General features: G+C 36.9%; 1 long non-coding RNA gene across 1 annotated transcript in view; it reads left to right on the forward strand.

Moving 5' to 3' along the window:
- LOC103350114 (uncharacterized) overlaps nt 1–17920 on the forward strand; it is a 110699-nt gene that overhangs the window by 30988 nt on the left and 61791 nt on the right. The window lies entirely within an intron of this gene.

The following is a 17920-nucleotide window of genomic DNA, read 5'->3' on the forward strand; positions in this document are numbered from 1 at the left end:
AAACAACAAAGAAAGCATGATTTCAATTCTACAGAAAACCAATTTGGTTAGGATTGTCACTTAAAAAGATGACTGTGTGTCTTTCATTTGAAGGTAAAGCATTAGGAATATTTCATCCCAGAAAATGAAAGTGGAATTGAGATGCATTTTGATGTCAGAGCTAGATGGTTCTTTTTTTTTTTTTTTTTGAGTGCTGCAAAATGAGGTTAGCATTTTCATCTACTCGTAAGTTTTAGAGCTAATTTAATGTACACTCAGATGTGAGTACTTTGTCATGGACTCCACTCCTTTCAGCGCATCATTCTTTGGATTATCTTTTTTTTTCCCCATAGCTGAAACATCTACATAACACACTGGAATATTCTAAATGTTCTGAGATGTTTAATAAACTGAATTGGCCTGTGTTTGCCCTTTGAAGAAAATGCACTTCATTTTTTTAATCTCTTGTGTGACTGAATTTTGTATAAGTGTGAACAGAAAAATATATAAATTGTAGGACTTTAAAGAAGTCACTGTTTATTGGGAAAGACACATGGATTTATAACATACGGTAAAACATGTGCCATCAGTGATAACGTCATAATACATACAAGTTCTGTGGGGAGCAGAATATCTTTGTTGGTACGTCCTAGTCCATATCCTGGAACTCAATACATTTTCAGAATGTTTCAGGAATAGTCCTGCCTGGTGGCATTGGAAAACATTCTATAGGATGTGTCTATAAGCTGGTTCTTGAAACATTGGGGGATTTTCAAAATGTAAAGAAGGAAGGATTGGGACATTTAGTCAGAGAAATGGAAAAAAAAAAAAGAGTGTGAATAAGGACCAAGAAGTTTTGAGGTGCAAGCCCTCTTTGTAGAGCTTTGAGTATAGCGCCTGGTTCTTGTGCAACGGAGCGAGAAGAGGAAATCACTGTGGTCAGATTGTCAAGGGGCGCCTGCTATGCCTCAGTTCTAGGGAGTTTGATCTTATACTACCAGCCATGCAGAAGTGCAAAACGTTTTTAAAAATAATACTGAAATTTTGCTTATATGAATCATTTTGAGCAAGATGTTGAAAAATTTTATCATAATTTCTGACTAAAATATTTGAGTTAATACACATATTTTTATAAAAATGGTGCTAGAAGGGAGATGTGACAGTCTGTCTGATAGACTAACTATACTAATTCCTTCCTTTTTTTATTTGTTTCCCATAAATTCATTCCAGAATCCTAAAACCCCAAAGGGATGATATAAGGATGTGGGAACTTTCTGAAGTAATTGGGTTTAGATGAGGTCCTTAGGGTGGATCTTCTATAATGAGATGTGGGCTCTTAAAAGAAGAGAAAGAAACTAGAATTCTCTCTCCGTCTCTCCATGTGATGATACAATGAGAAGACAGCCAGGAAAAGGGTTCTCAGCAACGGTGAATCTGCCACTGTCTTGATCTTGGACTTCCAAACCTTAACTGTTACTGAAGCCACCCAATCTATGTTACTTTGATACAATAGCATAAGCTAAGACAGTGTCCCGTAATTCCTTCTTCCTCACTTCCTTTTCTCACATCTCTACTGAATGAGCTTGGAAGACCAATTGCCCAGAGGACTTTTTATTATTATTATTATTATTTGAATTATAGAGGTCTCTTCTTCAAAGAAATAGGGAACCACTAGGGAGAAATACAAGTGCTAGGATGAATGTCAGTGCCCAGGATATTGTTTGACCTTGGGGCCATGTCTCAATCTACCTATAATAATGTGAATGCTAAATCAACTCACAAAGACAGAGCTTTGTGATAGAGATCTGATTCATAAGAAGGAGTGGGCAGGGGAGAATTAATTGGCAAGTTGAATCTAATATCACTGGAAAGGGTTGATTCTGAGTTTGGGCCTTTCTGCTTTCTGGGAACTGAGGCTGCTTCCAGTCAAATATTAACTGATAAGCATTTCACTGTTGTAGACTTCCTGAACAATATTATTTGTGCTACACACTAGCTTTCTTGCTTTTTTCTTCCTATGAATTTAAAACTTCGGAACATCTTAGGCAGAATGTGTTATTTGATCAGCCTCCAGAAAAAATCTTGGGCACCGAGTCTCTGTTCATTCCCAATTATCCCCCATGGGCCTTTTCTCCTGGGTTTTGCTTTTGTTTTGTTTTGCTTTAATAAATCTGAATACAGTGACTCTTACGAAATAGTCTAGTGAGTCAATGAACCTGGGCATGCTCAGGTTCAAAATAGGATCTAACAGAAAAGAACAGGTCTACAAATATAATCCACATCAGCTATTCAGAAAGCCAACTGAGTCTTCCATTTTAAATTCAAACCAAATGAATGAAGAAATGCATTAGCATAAAAAAGATGAAGACATACTAACAAAACAAGTTATCTAACCAAAACATCTAGATAATCCAAAGAAGAAAAACTTGAAAATAAGAAAAGACAGTATCTGTTGTAATTAAATTGAAAAATATTTGAGAAGATGTTTAGCCCTCCCTCCCAAAAAAACCTTCAAAAAGGCTAAAACAGAAAAAAAGAAAAATTTTGGAAATTAAACATAAAACTGAGTCACTTTTAAAATACTTTCAAGGATTTATTCCTAACACAGAGAAAAGAACAAAGGAATGGGAAGTTTGAAAGAAATTATCAGTTATAGAATATTGAACTCAAGAGGTTCAAAATGCCATGAGTAAGAGTTCTAGAATGTGAGAAAAATAGAGAGAATAAATTATCAAAAAGATCATGGAAGAAAAGTTCCTAGAGTTGAAAGGAGATACCAGGCTTCAAAGTGCTCACTATGAACAGAATAAATGAAGATCCTCCAATAGAACATTCATTGTGAAATTTCAAAACACCAAGGGTGAAGAAATAGTTTTAAAAGTTTACACAATAAAGGGGAAAGTTACTTAGAAAAGAAAGGTATCACATTGATACCTCATAAGAAAAATTAATTTCGGGAAGAAAAAAGAGTAAATCCTCTAAATCTCCTGTTGAAACTGTTTTCACCTGTATTATGTATCCAAACTGTTAATCAAATATATGAGTAGTAGATCAAAAGCACTAGGTATGACCTGACCTAAAAATCAAAACAGTGGAAAAATACAATTTTATTTTCATATCAATATTTGATTACCCTTCTAAAACTAATGTTTAAAATTTTTCACATCAACATATTCAAGTATGATAATTTCCATTGTGGTTATTAGAAAACCATTAGGAAAAAGATTTTCATAACTTAACATTGTTATTTGATGTAATTACTAAGTACTTGTATTTCAAAAAGAAATTTTCTAGAAATGTTTTATTTATTGCTGTTTTTAAAAATCAATTTAGACTACAAAAACCGTGACTCATATTTTGTGCCTGATTTCATTTGCCAGTTCAGTTGACAATTGCATAGCTTTTAAAAAATAATTGGTGTTGGCACTTTAGGAATTGAAATACTGTGGACAAGATGGATAGACCAATGAAACAGAATTGAAACACCAGAAATCAACCCAAACATCTACAGCCAACTTATATTTGATCAAGGATCTAAAACCAATTCCTGGAGCAAGGACAGTCTATTCAATAAATGGTGCTGGGAAAACTGGATTTCCATGTGCAGAAGCATGAAGCAAGACCCCTACCTTACACCTTACACAAAAATCCACTCAATGTGGATTAAAGGAAAAGGAAACCTGTTGAAGTGGAATGGACACTATGGGAAATGGTGACTTGATCAGCATAGCCCTGACTGTTAATGAACACTTAACACATTATCCCTCTTAGTAGTTGTTTTGTCTGTTCTACGTAATATGACTGGTTTAATTCTGTAATTAATACACAGTTATTCTTAAGTGTTGAAATTTAACTGAAATGTGATCCCTGTTAAACATAAGAGTAGGAATAAGAGAGGGAAGAGATGTACAATTTGGGACATGCTCAAGCTGACTTGCCCCAAATGGTAGAGTTAGAAACATACCAAGGGACTCCAATTTAATCCCATCAAGGTGACATGTACCAATGCCATCTCACTAGTCCAAGTGATCAATTTCAGTTCACAATTGATCATAATGAAAGGACTAAGAGTCAAAGGGAGCACATAAGCAAGTCTAGTACCTGCTAACACTAACCGATAGAATAAATAAAGGGGAGAGTGATCCAACATGGGAAGTGAGGTACCCAGCAGACTCATAGAATGGCAGATGTCCTAAATAGCACTCTGGCCTCAGAATCAGCCCTAAAGGCATTCGGATCTGGCTGAAAAGCCCATGAGAGTATTTCAGGCATGGAAAGCCAAGACACTCTGGCAAAAGATCTCTGTGAGTGAGATCCCAGTGGAAAGAACAGGTCTTCAAAGAAGGAGGTACCTTTCTCTGAAGGGAGGAGAGACCTCCACTTTGACTATGACCTTGTCTAAACAAGATAAGAATCAGAGAACTCAGAGGGCTTCCATAGCCTTGGGAACTCATGACTGGAGCATAGGGAGATTACTGATGCCATAGACAGGAGTGTCAATTGGTAAAGTCAACAACAGGAGTCACTGTGCACTTACTCCTCATGTAGGATCTCTGTCCTTAATGTGCTGTGCATTGAGATTTAATGCTATAACGAGTACTCAAACAATATATTTCACTTTGTGTTTCTATGGGGGTGCAAACTGTTGAAAGCTTTACTTAATGTATACTAAACTGATCTTCTGTAAAAAAAAAAAAAAAAAAAGAAAAGAAAAGAAATTATCAACTCCCAACTTGACTCTCACTGGGATTAAACATGACAATAGGTCTGATCTGATTTCATCATCATTTAAAAAAAATCATCTATTATTCCTCACTTTATGTTTCTGTGTGGGAGCAAACTGTTGAAATCCTTACTTAATGTATACTAAGCTGATCTTCTGTATATTAAGATAATCGAAAATGAATCTTGATGTGAATGGAAGGGGAGAGTGTGGGGAGCAACCGGACTAGACTGAGTTACTGGAATTAAGACTTATTCTATGCATCTGCTCTCCCACAATATGGCGCTGGGAGAGAAGTAAACAGCTTCCGCACAGCTGCCTCCAGTTCAACTAATAAACTGTAGGACTTGCTCCTGATTGGAGGAGAGCGGCGTGCTCGGCGTGTGGGCAGCCGAGTTAGGATTGGCGGAGGAGGACTATAAAGGAGGAGAGAGACGGCATTCACCAGGAACATCTATGGGGAACATCTAAGGGAACCCGTGCAGCCCCCGAGAAGAGCCGGCCGGCGGTGTGCCGCTCCCCTGCGGAAGTGGGGAATGTGGCCAGGGGGAACTGCCCTTCCACGGAGGTGGAAGGGATAGTAGCCAACCCGGGAAGAACCAGCAGCAAACCCGGGGAGGGCCGAGCAGACGAAAGAACAGCGCAGGGTCCTGTGTTGCTCCTCCATGAAGAGGGGGAGCGACAGAGAGGGAGTGGGAAAGGGGAGGGCTGTGGGTGGGAGGGACGGTATGGGGGGGAAGCCATTGTAACCCATAAATCGTACTTTGGAAATTTATATTCATTAAATAAAAGTTAAAAAAAAAAAAACCTAAATCTACGACCTGACACCATCAAGTTATTAGAGAACATTGGAGAAACCCTTCAAGATATTGGCACAGGCAAAGAATTTCTGGAAAAGACCCGGGAGGCACAGGCAGTTAAAGTCAAAATCAACTATTGGGATTGCATCAAATTGAGAAGTTTCTGTACTGCAAAAGAAAGTCAGGAGAGTGAAGAGACAACCGACAGAATGGGAAAAAATATTAGCAAACTATGCAACAGATAAAGGGTTAATAACCAGAATCTACAAAGAGATCAAGAAACTCCACAAAAACAAAACCAACAACCCACTTAAGGGATGGGCTAAGGACCTCAATAGACATTTTTCAAAAGAGGAAATCCAAATGGCCAACAGGTACATGAAAAAATGTTCAAGGTCACTTGCAATCAGGGAAATGCAAATGAAAACCACAATGAGGTTTCACCTCACCCCGGTGAGAATGGCTCACATACAGAAATCTACCAACAACAGATGCTGGCGAGGATGTGGGGAAAAAGGGACACTAACCCACTGTTGGTGGGAATGCAAACTGGTCAAGCCACTATGGAAGTCAGTCTGGAGACTCCTCAGAAACCTGAATATAACCCTACCGTTCGACCCAGCCATCCCACTCCTTGGAATTTACCCAAAGGAATTTAAATTGGCAAACAAAAAAGCGGTCTGCACCCTAATGTTTATTGCAGCACAATTCACAATAGCCAAGACCTGGAACCAACATAAATGCCCATCAACGGTAGACTGGATAAAGAAATTATGGGATATGTACTCTTTAGAATACTATACCGCAGTAAGAAACAATGAAATCCAGTCATTTGCAACAAAATGAAGGAATCTGGAACAAATCATGCTGAGTGAAATAAGCCAGTCCCAAAGGGACAAATACCATATATTTGCCCTGATTGGTGACAACTGACTGAACACCAAAAAGGAAACCTGTTGAAGTGAAATGGACACTATGAAAAACGGTGACTTGATCAGCATAGCCCTGACTGTTAATGAACAACTAATACATTATCCCTCTTAGTAGTTTTTGTCTGTTCTACTTAATATGACTGGTTTAATTCTGTAATTAATACACAGTTATTCTTAAGTGTTGAAATTTAACTGAAATGTGATCCCTGTTAAACATAAGAGTAGGAATAAGAGAGGGAAGAGATGTACAATTTGGGACATGCTCAAGCTGACTTGCCCCAAATGGTAGAGTTAGAAACATACCAGGGGACTCCAATTTAATCCCATCAAGGTGGCATGTACCAATGCCATCTCACTAGTCCAAGTGATCAATTTCAGTTCACAATTGATCATAATGAAAGGACTAAGAGTCAAAGGAAGCACATAAACAAGTCTAGTACCTGCTAATACTAACCGATAGAATAAATAAAGGGGAGAGTGATCCAACATGGGAAGCGAGATACTCAGCAGACTCATAGAATGGTGGATGTCCTAAATAGCACTCTGGCCTCAGAATCAGCCCTAAAGGCATTCTGATCTGGCTGAAAAGCCCATGAGAGTATTTCAGGCATGGAAAGCCAAGACACTCTGGCAAAAAAAATAAATAAATAAATAAATAAATCAACAAACCTAAATGAAAGATCTCTGTGAGTGAGATCCCAGTGGAAAGAACAGGTCTTCAAAGAAGGAGGTACCTTTCTCTGAAGGGAGGAGAGAACCTCCACTTTGACTATGACCTTGTCTAAACAAGATAAGAGTCAGGGAACTCAAGGGGCTTCCATAGCCTTGGGAACTCATGACTGGAGCATGGGGAGATTACTGAGGCCATAAACAAGAGTGTCAATTTGTAAAGTCAACAACAGGAGTCACTGTGCACTTACTCCTCATGTAGGATCTCTGTCCTTAGCGTGCTGTACATTGAGGCTTAATGCTATAACGAGTACTCAAACAGTATATTTCACTTTGTGTTTCTATGGGGGTGCAAACTGTTGAAAGCTTTACTTAATGTATACTAAACTGATCTTCTGTAAAAAAAAAAAAAAAAAGAAGAAATTATCAATTCCCAACTTGACTCTCGCTGGGATTAAACATGACAATAGGTCTGATCTGATTTCATCATCATTTAAAAATCATCTATTATTTTTCACTTTATGTTTCTGTGTGGGAGCAAACTGTTGAAATCTTTACTTAATGTATGCTAAACTGATCTTCTATATATAAAGAGAATAGAAAATGAATCTTGATATGAATGGAGGGGGAGAGAGAGTGGGAAAGGGGAGGGTTGTGGGTGGGAGGGACGGTATGGGGGGGAAGCCATTGTAATCCATAAGCTGTACTTTGGAAATTTATATTCATTAAATAAAAGTTTTTTTAAAAAAGAAGTGCAAATAGTAAGGATTAGCATTTTTAGTACTTACCAATGAATCTTAGTCATTGCAATGAAAAATGGTGGTGTGCATTTTATTTTCATATCAATATTTGATGCACCTATAAGCATGCTCTGATCTGACAAAGCTATAAACCCTCTATCTCCAAATATCTTGCATCTATAATGAAAGCCTACATGATGTAATGAATAATACATTGGATTTTACCTATAAAATAGAGTTTCTAATCTAATCTGTCTCATGTATGACTTTAGGAAATCTATTTTAATCTTTAATGATTTTTTAATATGTAAAACATTATTTTACAATATTATTGAAAGATCACAGTGGACAACATGAACCATGAGGAATTTTACCATTAAACAGAGTTGAATATCATAGTCACTGACATGTTCCCAATTGGATTCATATCTTTGAATTAGGATTCTACATCTTGAGTTTTATTTTTCTCTGCTGGAAAATTCTTTTTTCAAGTGAAATCTTATGAAAATCCATTTAAAATTAGAGTCACTTTATGTCATTGTGCACTTGATTAAAAAGGACTGGTCCAGCTCATTTTTGCTTTTAAAGTCTGTAAAGTTTTCCTGCTTTTCTTATATATCCCTCAATGTTAATTATTCTTTAAGGTATATCCTTGGCATCTCCAGGCAGAATGAATAAATCATGGTCCAGTGTATTTATATATATATTATATATATGCTTATATAATATATTTATATATCTATATATTATATATTCATATATATTTATATATTATATATTTATACATATATTTATATTTATATATTATATATTTATACATATATTTTATATATAATGTATATATATATCCACTCTAAATTCCCCCAAGATATTTAACAAAGGGAACTTAGCTGAAGGAACTGGTTAGGTACAACAATAATAGTTATAAAACTTGCCCACAGAATTAGTTTCTTTTCCTTCTTTCCATTCTCATTTTGTATTTTTTTCTACGTTACAGATGCTTTTCTTTTACCATATTATATAATATATCCTTGTTTGGTTACCTTACTCGCTTATTAGACTTAGTTCAGTATAGTTTACATGCTTTTCAAAGAACACTTACAGGGTGGCTACTATGTCCAACCAGGTAGTTGTTTATGGTATACATAAAGATGAATAGGATGGAGCTCTGATCCTGTAGTCTTGGACTGATATTTTCAATATAGTGATGACATAGCCACTAGGAGACCAAGAAGAGGAGCAATCAGTCAAGCCTCTCACAGGAAAGAGTATTAAAAGACAAGCTGCTAGGGCCGGCGCCGCGGCTCACTAGGCTAATCCAGCATACGGGGTTCTAGTCCCGGTTGGGGCTCCGGATTCTGTCCCGGTTGCCCCTCTTCCAGGCCAACTCTCTGCTGTGGCCCGGGAGTGCAGTGGAGGATGGCCCAAGTGCTTGGGCCCTGCACCCCATGGGAGACCAGGAGAAGCACCTGGCACCTGCCATCAGATCAGTGTGGTGCGCCGGTCGCAGCGCGCTGGCCGTGGCGGCCATTGGAGGGTGACCCAATGGAAAAAGGAAGACCTTTCTCTCTGTCTCTCTCTCTCTCTCACTGTCCACTCTGCCTGTCAAAAAAAAAATTAAAAAAAAAAATCAAAAAAGACAAGCTGCTTGAATGTGGCTTGAACTTAATATTGAAGGATGAGTAGCAGGAGTAGAAGCACGGAGGTGAAGAGCCTGAGCAATGCTATTTTACTAGAGCAAAAGCTGCAACCTAAGAATTGAGGAGAGAGAAGTCTGAAGACATAGTTGTGGATTTGAATTTCTGCATACAACCCCAACAACTAAAGTAATGGCTGGCGCCTATTAACCACTCAGTAAATACTGATGGACAAATGGAATAAGTGAGGGACTACTGGAACACAGTGTAATAGGCATAATCTTGCCCCAGAAGCAAACCATGGTGATTAACTGTGAAAGGCCACAAGATTATAGGTTGCCATTAAATATCTAGGGAAGCAGACAGCTAAAGAAGTATTGGTGGAACCCCAAGTGGAAGCCTCATGATCTCAAATAACAGGTGTTCTTAAGATGAAACTGATTAAGGAATAATATGGCCAAGATCAGATAGTCAGCTAACATTTCTAGATGATGCTGTGACTGTAAATTCCGGGATAGGAAGAAGAAACATAAAATAGAAATCTAAGAAAATTTGAGAAAATATTTGAGAAAATTTGACATTGACTCCATGTTGATTTGAGCTGCTGATGGAGCCCAGGAGACACTAACCCTTTGGACAGACAGCCCTCGTATTGGGTGCTTATACCTAAGGTGCATTGCCCTCTTGCCATATGGACCACGTTATATTTGCTTATATTTGTCTATTTCACACATAGTTCCTATGAAAATGCAAATGAAACAACTGTAGGAATGTCCTCTTGAAAAATTAGATACATTTTATTCTCTGATCTGTCATTTGTAATATTTAAATAAAGTAGAAATGGCAACAAAAAAGCAGATTATAGTAAATGCCTCACACCTCATTTGTGTTCAAGTAATGTTTTTACAGGAATGGATAAACAAGGTTAACATTTTGAATACATCTTGTTTAACCACTTTTTTCCTTTCAGTTCCAAAGCATTTTTATTTTAAGTAAAATTTTTTCTTTGATGAAGTTGTTTAATTAACCTGGTTGGCTGAACAAAAGGAATTAACTGTCTTCAATGACTAAAGACAGAAATCTTCTGAAACATGCTGTTGGGATACATACAGACTGAGAATCTCAGTATATGAAAGTGAGAAATTTAATTGTGTGTGTGTAGAGGAGTAAAAATTACAAATGTTAGCGGTATGTTACTATGACATCTGTGAGTATTTAAAAATCAGTTTTAAGTCAAAGTGGACTGAATCATGAAAGATAATGATTTTTTTAAAAGATTTTATGTATTTATTTGAGAGGTAGAGTTAGAGACAGTGAGAGGGAGAGACGGAGAGAGAGGTCTTCCATCTGATGGTTCACTCCCCAATTGGGCACAACGCTGGAGCTGTGCCTATCCGAAGCCAGGAGCCAGGAGCTTTTTCCGGGTCTCCCACGTGGGTGCAGGGGCCGAAGGACTTGGGCCAACTTCCACTGCTTTCCCAGGCTATAGCAGAGAGCTGGATCGGAAGAAGAGCAGCTGGGTCTCGGCATACCGGGTTCTAGTCCCGGTCGGGGCACCAGATTCTGTCCCGGTTGCCCCTCTTCCAGGCCAGCTCTCTGCTGTGGCCCAGGAGTGCAGTGGAGGATGGCCCAAGTGCTTGGGCCCTGCACCCCATGGGAGACCAGGAGAAGCACCTGGCTCCTGCCTTCGGATCAGCGCGGTGTGCTGGCTGCAGCGCGCCAGCCGTGGCAGCCATTGGAGGATGAACCAACGGCAAAAGGAAGACCTTTCTCTCTGTCTCTCTCTCTCTCTCACTGTCCACTCTGCCTGTCAAAAAAAAAAATTACTAGTTATCTTCTTGCAACAACTCTATTTCATTGAGACGTATAAGCTTAAGTTTTATAGCATTCTTTTAAATTATAACCATTATTAATTTACCTGTTATTATATTATTTTTATAATTAAATTTATTTATTTGAATTTTTAAGTATATTTGTTTCGTAAATATAGTGATTCAAATGTTTGCCTAATTTCTAACTTTATTATAATATTTATATTTTGAAATTATTTTCCCTAGAATTTTTTTTAAGTTTTGAAAATAACATGTGTTCCCGAGTATTTACTTATTTATCTATTTGGAAGGCAAAGTGACAGAGGAAGAGAGAGATAGGGAGGTTTCTAATCTACTGGTTCATCACCTAAATGGCCACAAGACTGGATCTGGGCCAGGCTGAAGACAGGAGCCAGGAACTCCATCTCCGTCTCCCTAACTGGTGACAAAAGCCCAAACATTTGGTCTATCTTCTGCTGCCTTCCTAGACACATTAGCAGGAAGCAGCATGGAAGCGAACAACTAGAACTTGAACTGGACCTTGGAAATGGGGTACTGGTGACACTAGCACTGGATTAAACTCCTGTGCCACAATGCTGGCCACATGAATTAATTTTTTCTTTGTTAAGTAAGGAAATTATTAAAGCTCTGTCTCTACATAATATTATGTATGGTTTCTGTCTTTCATCAATCTGGAATATGTTTTGATATACGATATGAATTAAGGATATAACTTTTTTCCTCACTTGGTATGCTTAGGAGTTGCAATGATACCGATTTTTAGGAAACAGTTTCATTGAGATGCAATTCACTTATCCTATAATTCACCTATTTAAGGTGTACAATTTAATGGCTTATAGCATTGTCACAGATATGTGACGATCACCATTATCACACAAAGCTGTGTATTTAATCAATCATTCTTTCTTCACTGAATTAAACCACCACATTTATGACAAAATAATAACATTTATAGTTGTATACATTTTTGGGTTTGTTTGGGGGTCTTTTGTTTTCTTCAATTGATAATTGTTGACACCTGTATCACAGTTGGAATATGTGTGGTTTAGTTGTTATGTTTAATATCTGGAGTAAACACATCCTTACGTATCACCTTTTTTCTTTATCTTAATTAGCCTCTCATTATCAGTCACAAATTAAATTCTTCTATCTTCTTGAATAGCTTTCATCTCTTAACTTTCATTATTCCACAATCTCTTAATTTTAATTCAGTCTTATGTAATCTGTTTTGGTCATCTACAAATGTTTTTCTCCTATAACTAACCTTCAAATACATTTTATATAATAAACATATGGAAAAGAAATCAACTTATTTTTTCAATTACAATAGTAATAAAAAATTATCCACACATCCAACACCCTAGTAATATGTAATTCAGACTTCCAATTTTGTCTATAAAGAGCTAAGCTGATTCAGATCTATATTTCAACAATGAGGAACTGAAAAAGCTTTATTGTTAAAAAAATAAAAACAGTTAATCAACATTAGAGAACTACCAAGGCATTCAGAACCTGAGAAGTGAAAAGAGAAGAAAGATGCTTTGAGGTTATCCCAACATATGGTGTCACTATTCTCCTTGAAGTGTTTGTTGTTGGTAAGTTATAGCTATGTCTGAGAGGCAAGTAGAAATCAGTAGCTATAAATCTGAGAACCTAGCAGAATTTTCAACACTGTTACAGTGTGAGAAAGACAAAGTTTAGTTCAGGACCTGCTAAGGATGAGGGCCCTGGAAATTACCTTAGACATTCAGTTTAGGTCCCTGAAGTGTTATATACTAGGAAGAAGGGTAAACTGAAAATAGATTATTCCTCACAGGACAGAAAATTAGTTTTCCAAATCTTACTCCTTGCGGGAGTAAGGTGATCTACTCCGAAATCAGGCTGATAGCAAGAAACAAAAGTGAATCTTCTCTGGAAACAGATGACATCAGCCAGGGTCTGTTCATTTATGGATATTCATCTACATATAAGTGTACCCATTGTCTGACACTGAGAACAGAGTCCCTATAACACCAGATGCAGTACTATCTCAATAAAAAATAGGGAGCATACTCAGAGCCATAGATGATCCACGTATTGGAGCTACAAAGTTTGAACTTTAAAATAATATTGATTAATATTTTCAAGTACAAGATAAAATGGACAATTTCAGCAGATAACTATCCTCAAAAGAAGAGTATGATGGAAATTACAGGAAGGGAAAATAATTAAAATTTAAAAATCAATGGATTGAATTAATGGTAGGTTAATGAAAATTGAACATTAGTGAACTAGAAGAAAGGTAAATAGAGATTATATAGATTGAAGCATGGAAATAACAAATAAGATGTTAAATTCAAAAAAGAATATAGAAATCATATAGAAAAGATAGAAATATCTAAAATATTTATATTACAGCCTCAGAAGAGAAGAGAGAATGAGAATAGCCAATATTTGAAGATATGATGGGTGAGTTGTATTTTACAGATTTAAAATTGGAATCATCAGTGATTTATTCAAGAATGAATACATACTGTAAGCAAGCTAAATATAAAGGAAAACATATGAACACTTGTCAGACAAAAGGGAATATCATGTTATCAAAAGAAAATATATTACTTTAAAATAGAAAAATAACAGCCTAGTTTCTTTTTTTTCTCTTTCTTTTAAAGCCTAGTTTCTTTAAAAGAAAAACATTACAAGCCAAAATTTGAAGCCAAATGTTAAAATGTGGAAAGAAACTTGCAACTAACTGATGAGATTCTTTTTCAAACAAAAAGGTAAACTTGGGAATTTTTGAAGAAGCAAAAACCGAGAGGATTCTTTCCTAGTAAATTCACAGAAAACTGATACAAAAGTGAGTTCTGTGATGTTTGAAATATCTTGCCATATAAAAAGATAGTTTAAAATATGAATGTGAATAATTCTAAGTGAATAGCAACCACATAATACCATAGTGCTATTTATGGGATTAAAAATATGTAGACTTATATCGCATGACAACAATGGAGAAAGTGCTATGGCCTTAACATGATAGAAGACCTTCACCTTGTTTGAAAAATGCCAAAAGTAACATTAGTTTCTAATAACCAAAAATGCATGTTGTATTGGTATGATAACTATTAAAATCGTTTATAACTACTAACTTACTGTGGGGTGGATTAAAAATAAAGAATCCAAGAAAATCCAAGACAATAGTTAAAAAGGAACATAGGAGACCAGTATGTGGTGCATCAGATTAAGCTGCTGCCTGTAATGCCTGCAAAACTACAAGTGCAGCCATATGAGTGCTAGTTCTGCTCCATTTCCTATCCAGCTCCCCGATAATGTGCTTGGGAAAAGTAGCACAAGATGGCATAGCAGGTTAAGCCTCTGCTGGGAGAGAATGGAAGATGGCCCTGGCTTTGGAGAGGCTCTGGGCTCCTGGATTCGGCGTGGTCTAGCCCCAACTGTTGCAGCTATTTGAGGAGTGAACCAGTGTATGGAGGATTTCTCTCTCTCTCTCTCTCTCTCTCTGTCTCTCCTGTTGTCTCTGTAGCTCTGCTTTTCAAATTTAAAAAAATAAGGAAATACTCAATAGAAAAATAACATAATAACCTCTCATATTAATCATCAGTTTTAACAATTATCAATTTATGGCCAATAAGATTTCATTTCTATTCTTATTATTCTTGTTCCACCTTTGACTCTTTCATGAAGCAAACCCAAGATAGTATGTCATTTAATCTTAACTACTACATTATATAGCCCTCAACGAGGGAGACCCTTTAGAAATGGCTACACTATTTTCTAAAGAGTTTACATATATATTTTATTGACTCAAATAATAAATCATCTCTAAATAAATTGGAGGATAAAGGTTACCAAGTTTGGGTCACAGTGAAATGACCCCCAGGATTCCTACTTTTGGTGTCCTTTCAGACTACTGGAAATGCTTAAAATGGTAAAAGAGTACATTATTCAAGTGCATATCAAGACACACAGCAAAATTAGGGATATGACAAAGCAAAGTGGAATACCAAGTGCAGTCTTAAGAAAAGGAATGCAGACTTGAACAAGAACCTGTGAACACCCGGAGAAACTCCACACTCTTTGTAGAACCAAGTACTAAATAAAACTGATTTGGTGCCCTTGGAAATCTTTCTATCTCTACAGTATTTCAGGGACCTCAAGAAAGCCCATGTTTGGATAGGGTATCCTCTACAATTTTGTAGCAGATGGAGAGAACATTTTACTCTTTGGAATTTACTTTCATGCTGCCTACAATAGATCATTTAAAAAATAGCTCCATTGATGCTTAACATAAAAGTACCTATTTGGTTTCTTATATACAAACTTATATGTGTCCACTGTATTTCATTCAACCATTTTATTTATGGGTCCTCCCTCTCCATACTTTTTCCTACTCAAGTGGTCAGACCATGGAATTACTGTGTGAAATATACTAAAATAATTGTGTTTATTTAAATTCCTGCTTGTATTTTCAATTTGGTTTTTATAATCCAAATAGCACAGTGATCAATGATTTTTCTACATTATGAATAATGACTAATATATATTTATCAACACATTTTGACATCTATCAATATAAAATTAGTTTTAGGGTTCCATTCTAGTGTGAACAAAGATTTTGATATTTCTACTTCCTTTTTCTTTGTGATTACTTCACACATACACACACACACATGCATGCACACACATGACTGTCTTTTAAAAAGTTTTATTTTGAAAATAAATGGGATGTCAAATACTAGAATATAAAAACAGCTATGAAGTGAGCAGTAAGTATCTCTTATATGCCATATATATGAGTCCCTCAGAGGGTGGATCCAGTGATGGTGATCTTCTTCTTCTTCTTTTTTGTTATATCTATCATCCCAGGAGCATTCCATACAACTAGAAAAACATATAGGGGCTGGTGCTGTGGTGTGGTGGGTTGGTCCTCCACCTGCAGTGTCAGCATCCCATGTAGGCGCTGGTCCTGGCTGCTCCACTTCTGATTCAGCTCTCTGCAGGTGACCTGGGAGAGCAGTGGAGGATGGCTCAAGTGCATGGGCCCCTGCACCCTTCATGGGGGATCTGGAGGAGGCTCATGGCTCCTGGCTTCAGATCAGCCCAGCTCCTGCCATTGCGGCCATTTGGGGAGTGAACCAGTTGATGGAAGATCTTGCTCTCTTTCTCTCTCTCTCTGTAACTCTTCCTCTTGAATAAATAAATAAATTTTTTTAGAAAAAGAAAAATATATAAAGTAATAGTGACACTTTAGTATTCCCAAATATATTGTATTTTTATTAGTTTAGTAATCCCAAATATAAAATATTCAGTTTGTCTTGCATATTGACTTTGATTTTATATATTTATCTCTAAGGCATTCCATGTCAATACATGGAGATATGCATCAACATCATTATTATAAACTGTATCATTGTATAGGTATAGGAGAAAAGGACTGCTACATTACAGACACACAGTTAGCTTAAGATTTTATATTCTATATGTTAATGCATATGCATATTTATTCACTAGAGAATAGAGGTTTCTCTTTGTTCCTATTTCAATGGAAACTTTTTAAATGAATATTTTGAATTTTATCTAATGCTTTTCATTCTGTAAAAATAATAGGTTCCCTTCTTTGGGACATAGTAAATGGTAAATTGTAATAACACGTTGCTTTACATTAAATAGTTCTCCTATTCCTAGCAAAAGCCTTTTTATCAAAGAAAAAAGTACTTTTAATTTTATTTCCTAGTATTTAATTTATAATATTTTTGATATCCAATAACATAATTGATCTTTACCCTAATAGTGTCAAGCTGGCTTAGGACAATAAGAACATCAAGCATTTTCTCTTCATTTGGTGGAATGGAGCTCACAGGTAAATTAGTAGAAAAGTCTGTTATTTGTGAGTCAATCTGAATCCTTTATCTGAAGAAGAGAGAGGACAGTGTGTTTCATCTTGCTGCACATGATATCTTCACCTCTCCCATTTTGTTGCTTCTTTTTTTTTTTTTTTTTTTTTTTTTTTTTTGACAGGCAAAGTTAGACAGTGAGAGAGAGACAGAGAGAAAGGTCTTCCTTTTGCCGTTGGTTCATCCCCCAAGTGGCTGCTATGGCCAGCGCATTGCAGCCAGCATGCTACACCAATCCGAAGCCAGGAGCCAGGTGCTTCCCCCTGGTCTCCCATGCGGGTGCAGGGCCCAAGGACCTGGGCCAACCTCCACTGCACTCCCGGGCCACAGCAGAGAGCTGGACTGGAAGAGGGGCAACCGGGACAGAATCCGGCACCCCAACTGGGACTGGAACCTGCAGTGCCAGCGCTGAAGGCGGAGGATTAGCCTAGTGAGCCGCGGTGCCGGCTCTGTTGCTTCTTTCTAGTGATTGCTTTTTTCCATCTTTTAAGTTAGTTAAATCACTCTTACCGGGTCCTCTTAAATCAATTATTTGTTTTTACATTGGGTCTACAGATTTATACGGACTTAGTCTCAATCCATTTTCATTTCCTTATTGTATTTTCTTATTTAGTCAGATTCCTTTTCACTTCTGCCTTTCTCTTTGACTGATCTAGGCTGATTGTGGATTGTGGAGATACCTAATTCAGTTTTTACAAGTTATGAAGCATGTTTATCAAA

This window comes from Oryctolagus cuniculus, chromosome 7 (assembly GCF_964237555.1).
Source record: "Oryctolagus cuniculus chromosome 7, mOryCun1.1, whole genome shotgun sequence".
Taxonomy (NCBI): Eukaryota; Metazoa; Chordata; class Mammalia; order Lagomorpha; family Leporidae; genus Oryctolagus; species Oryctolagus cuniculus.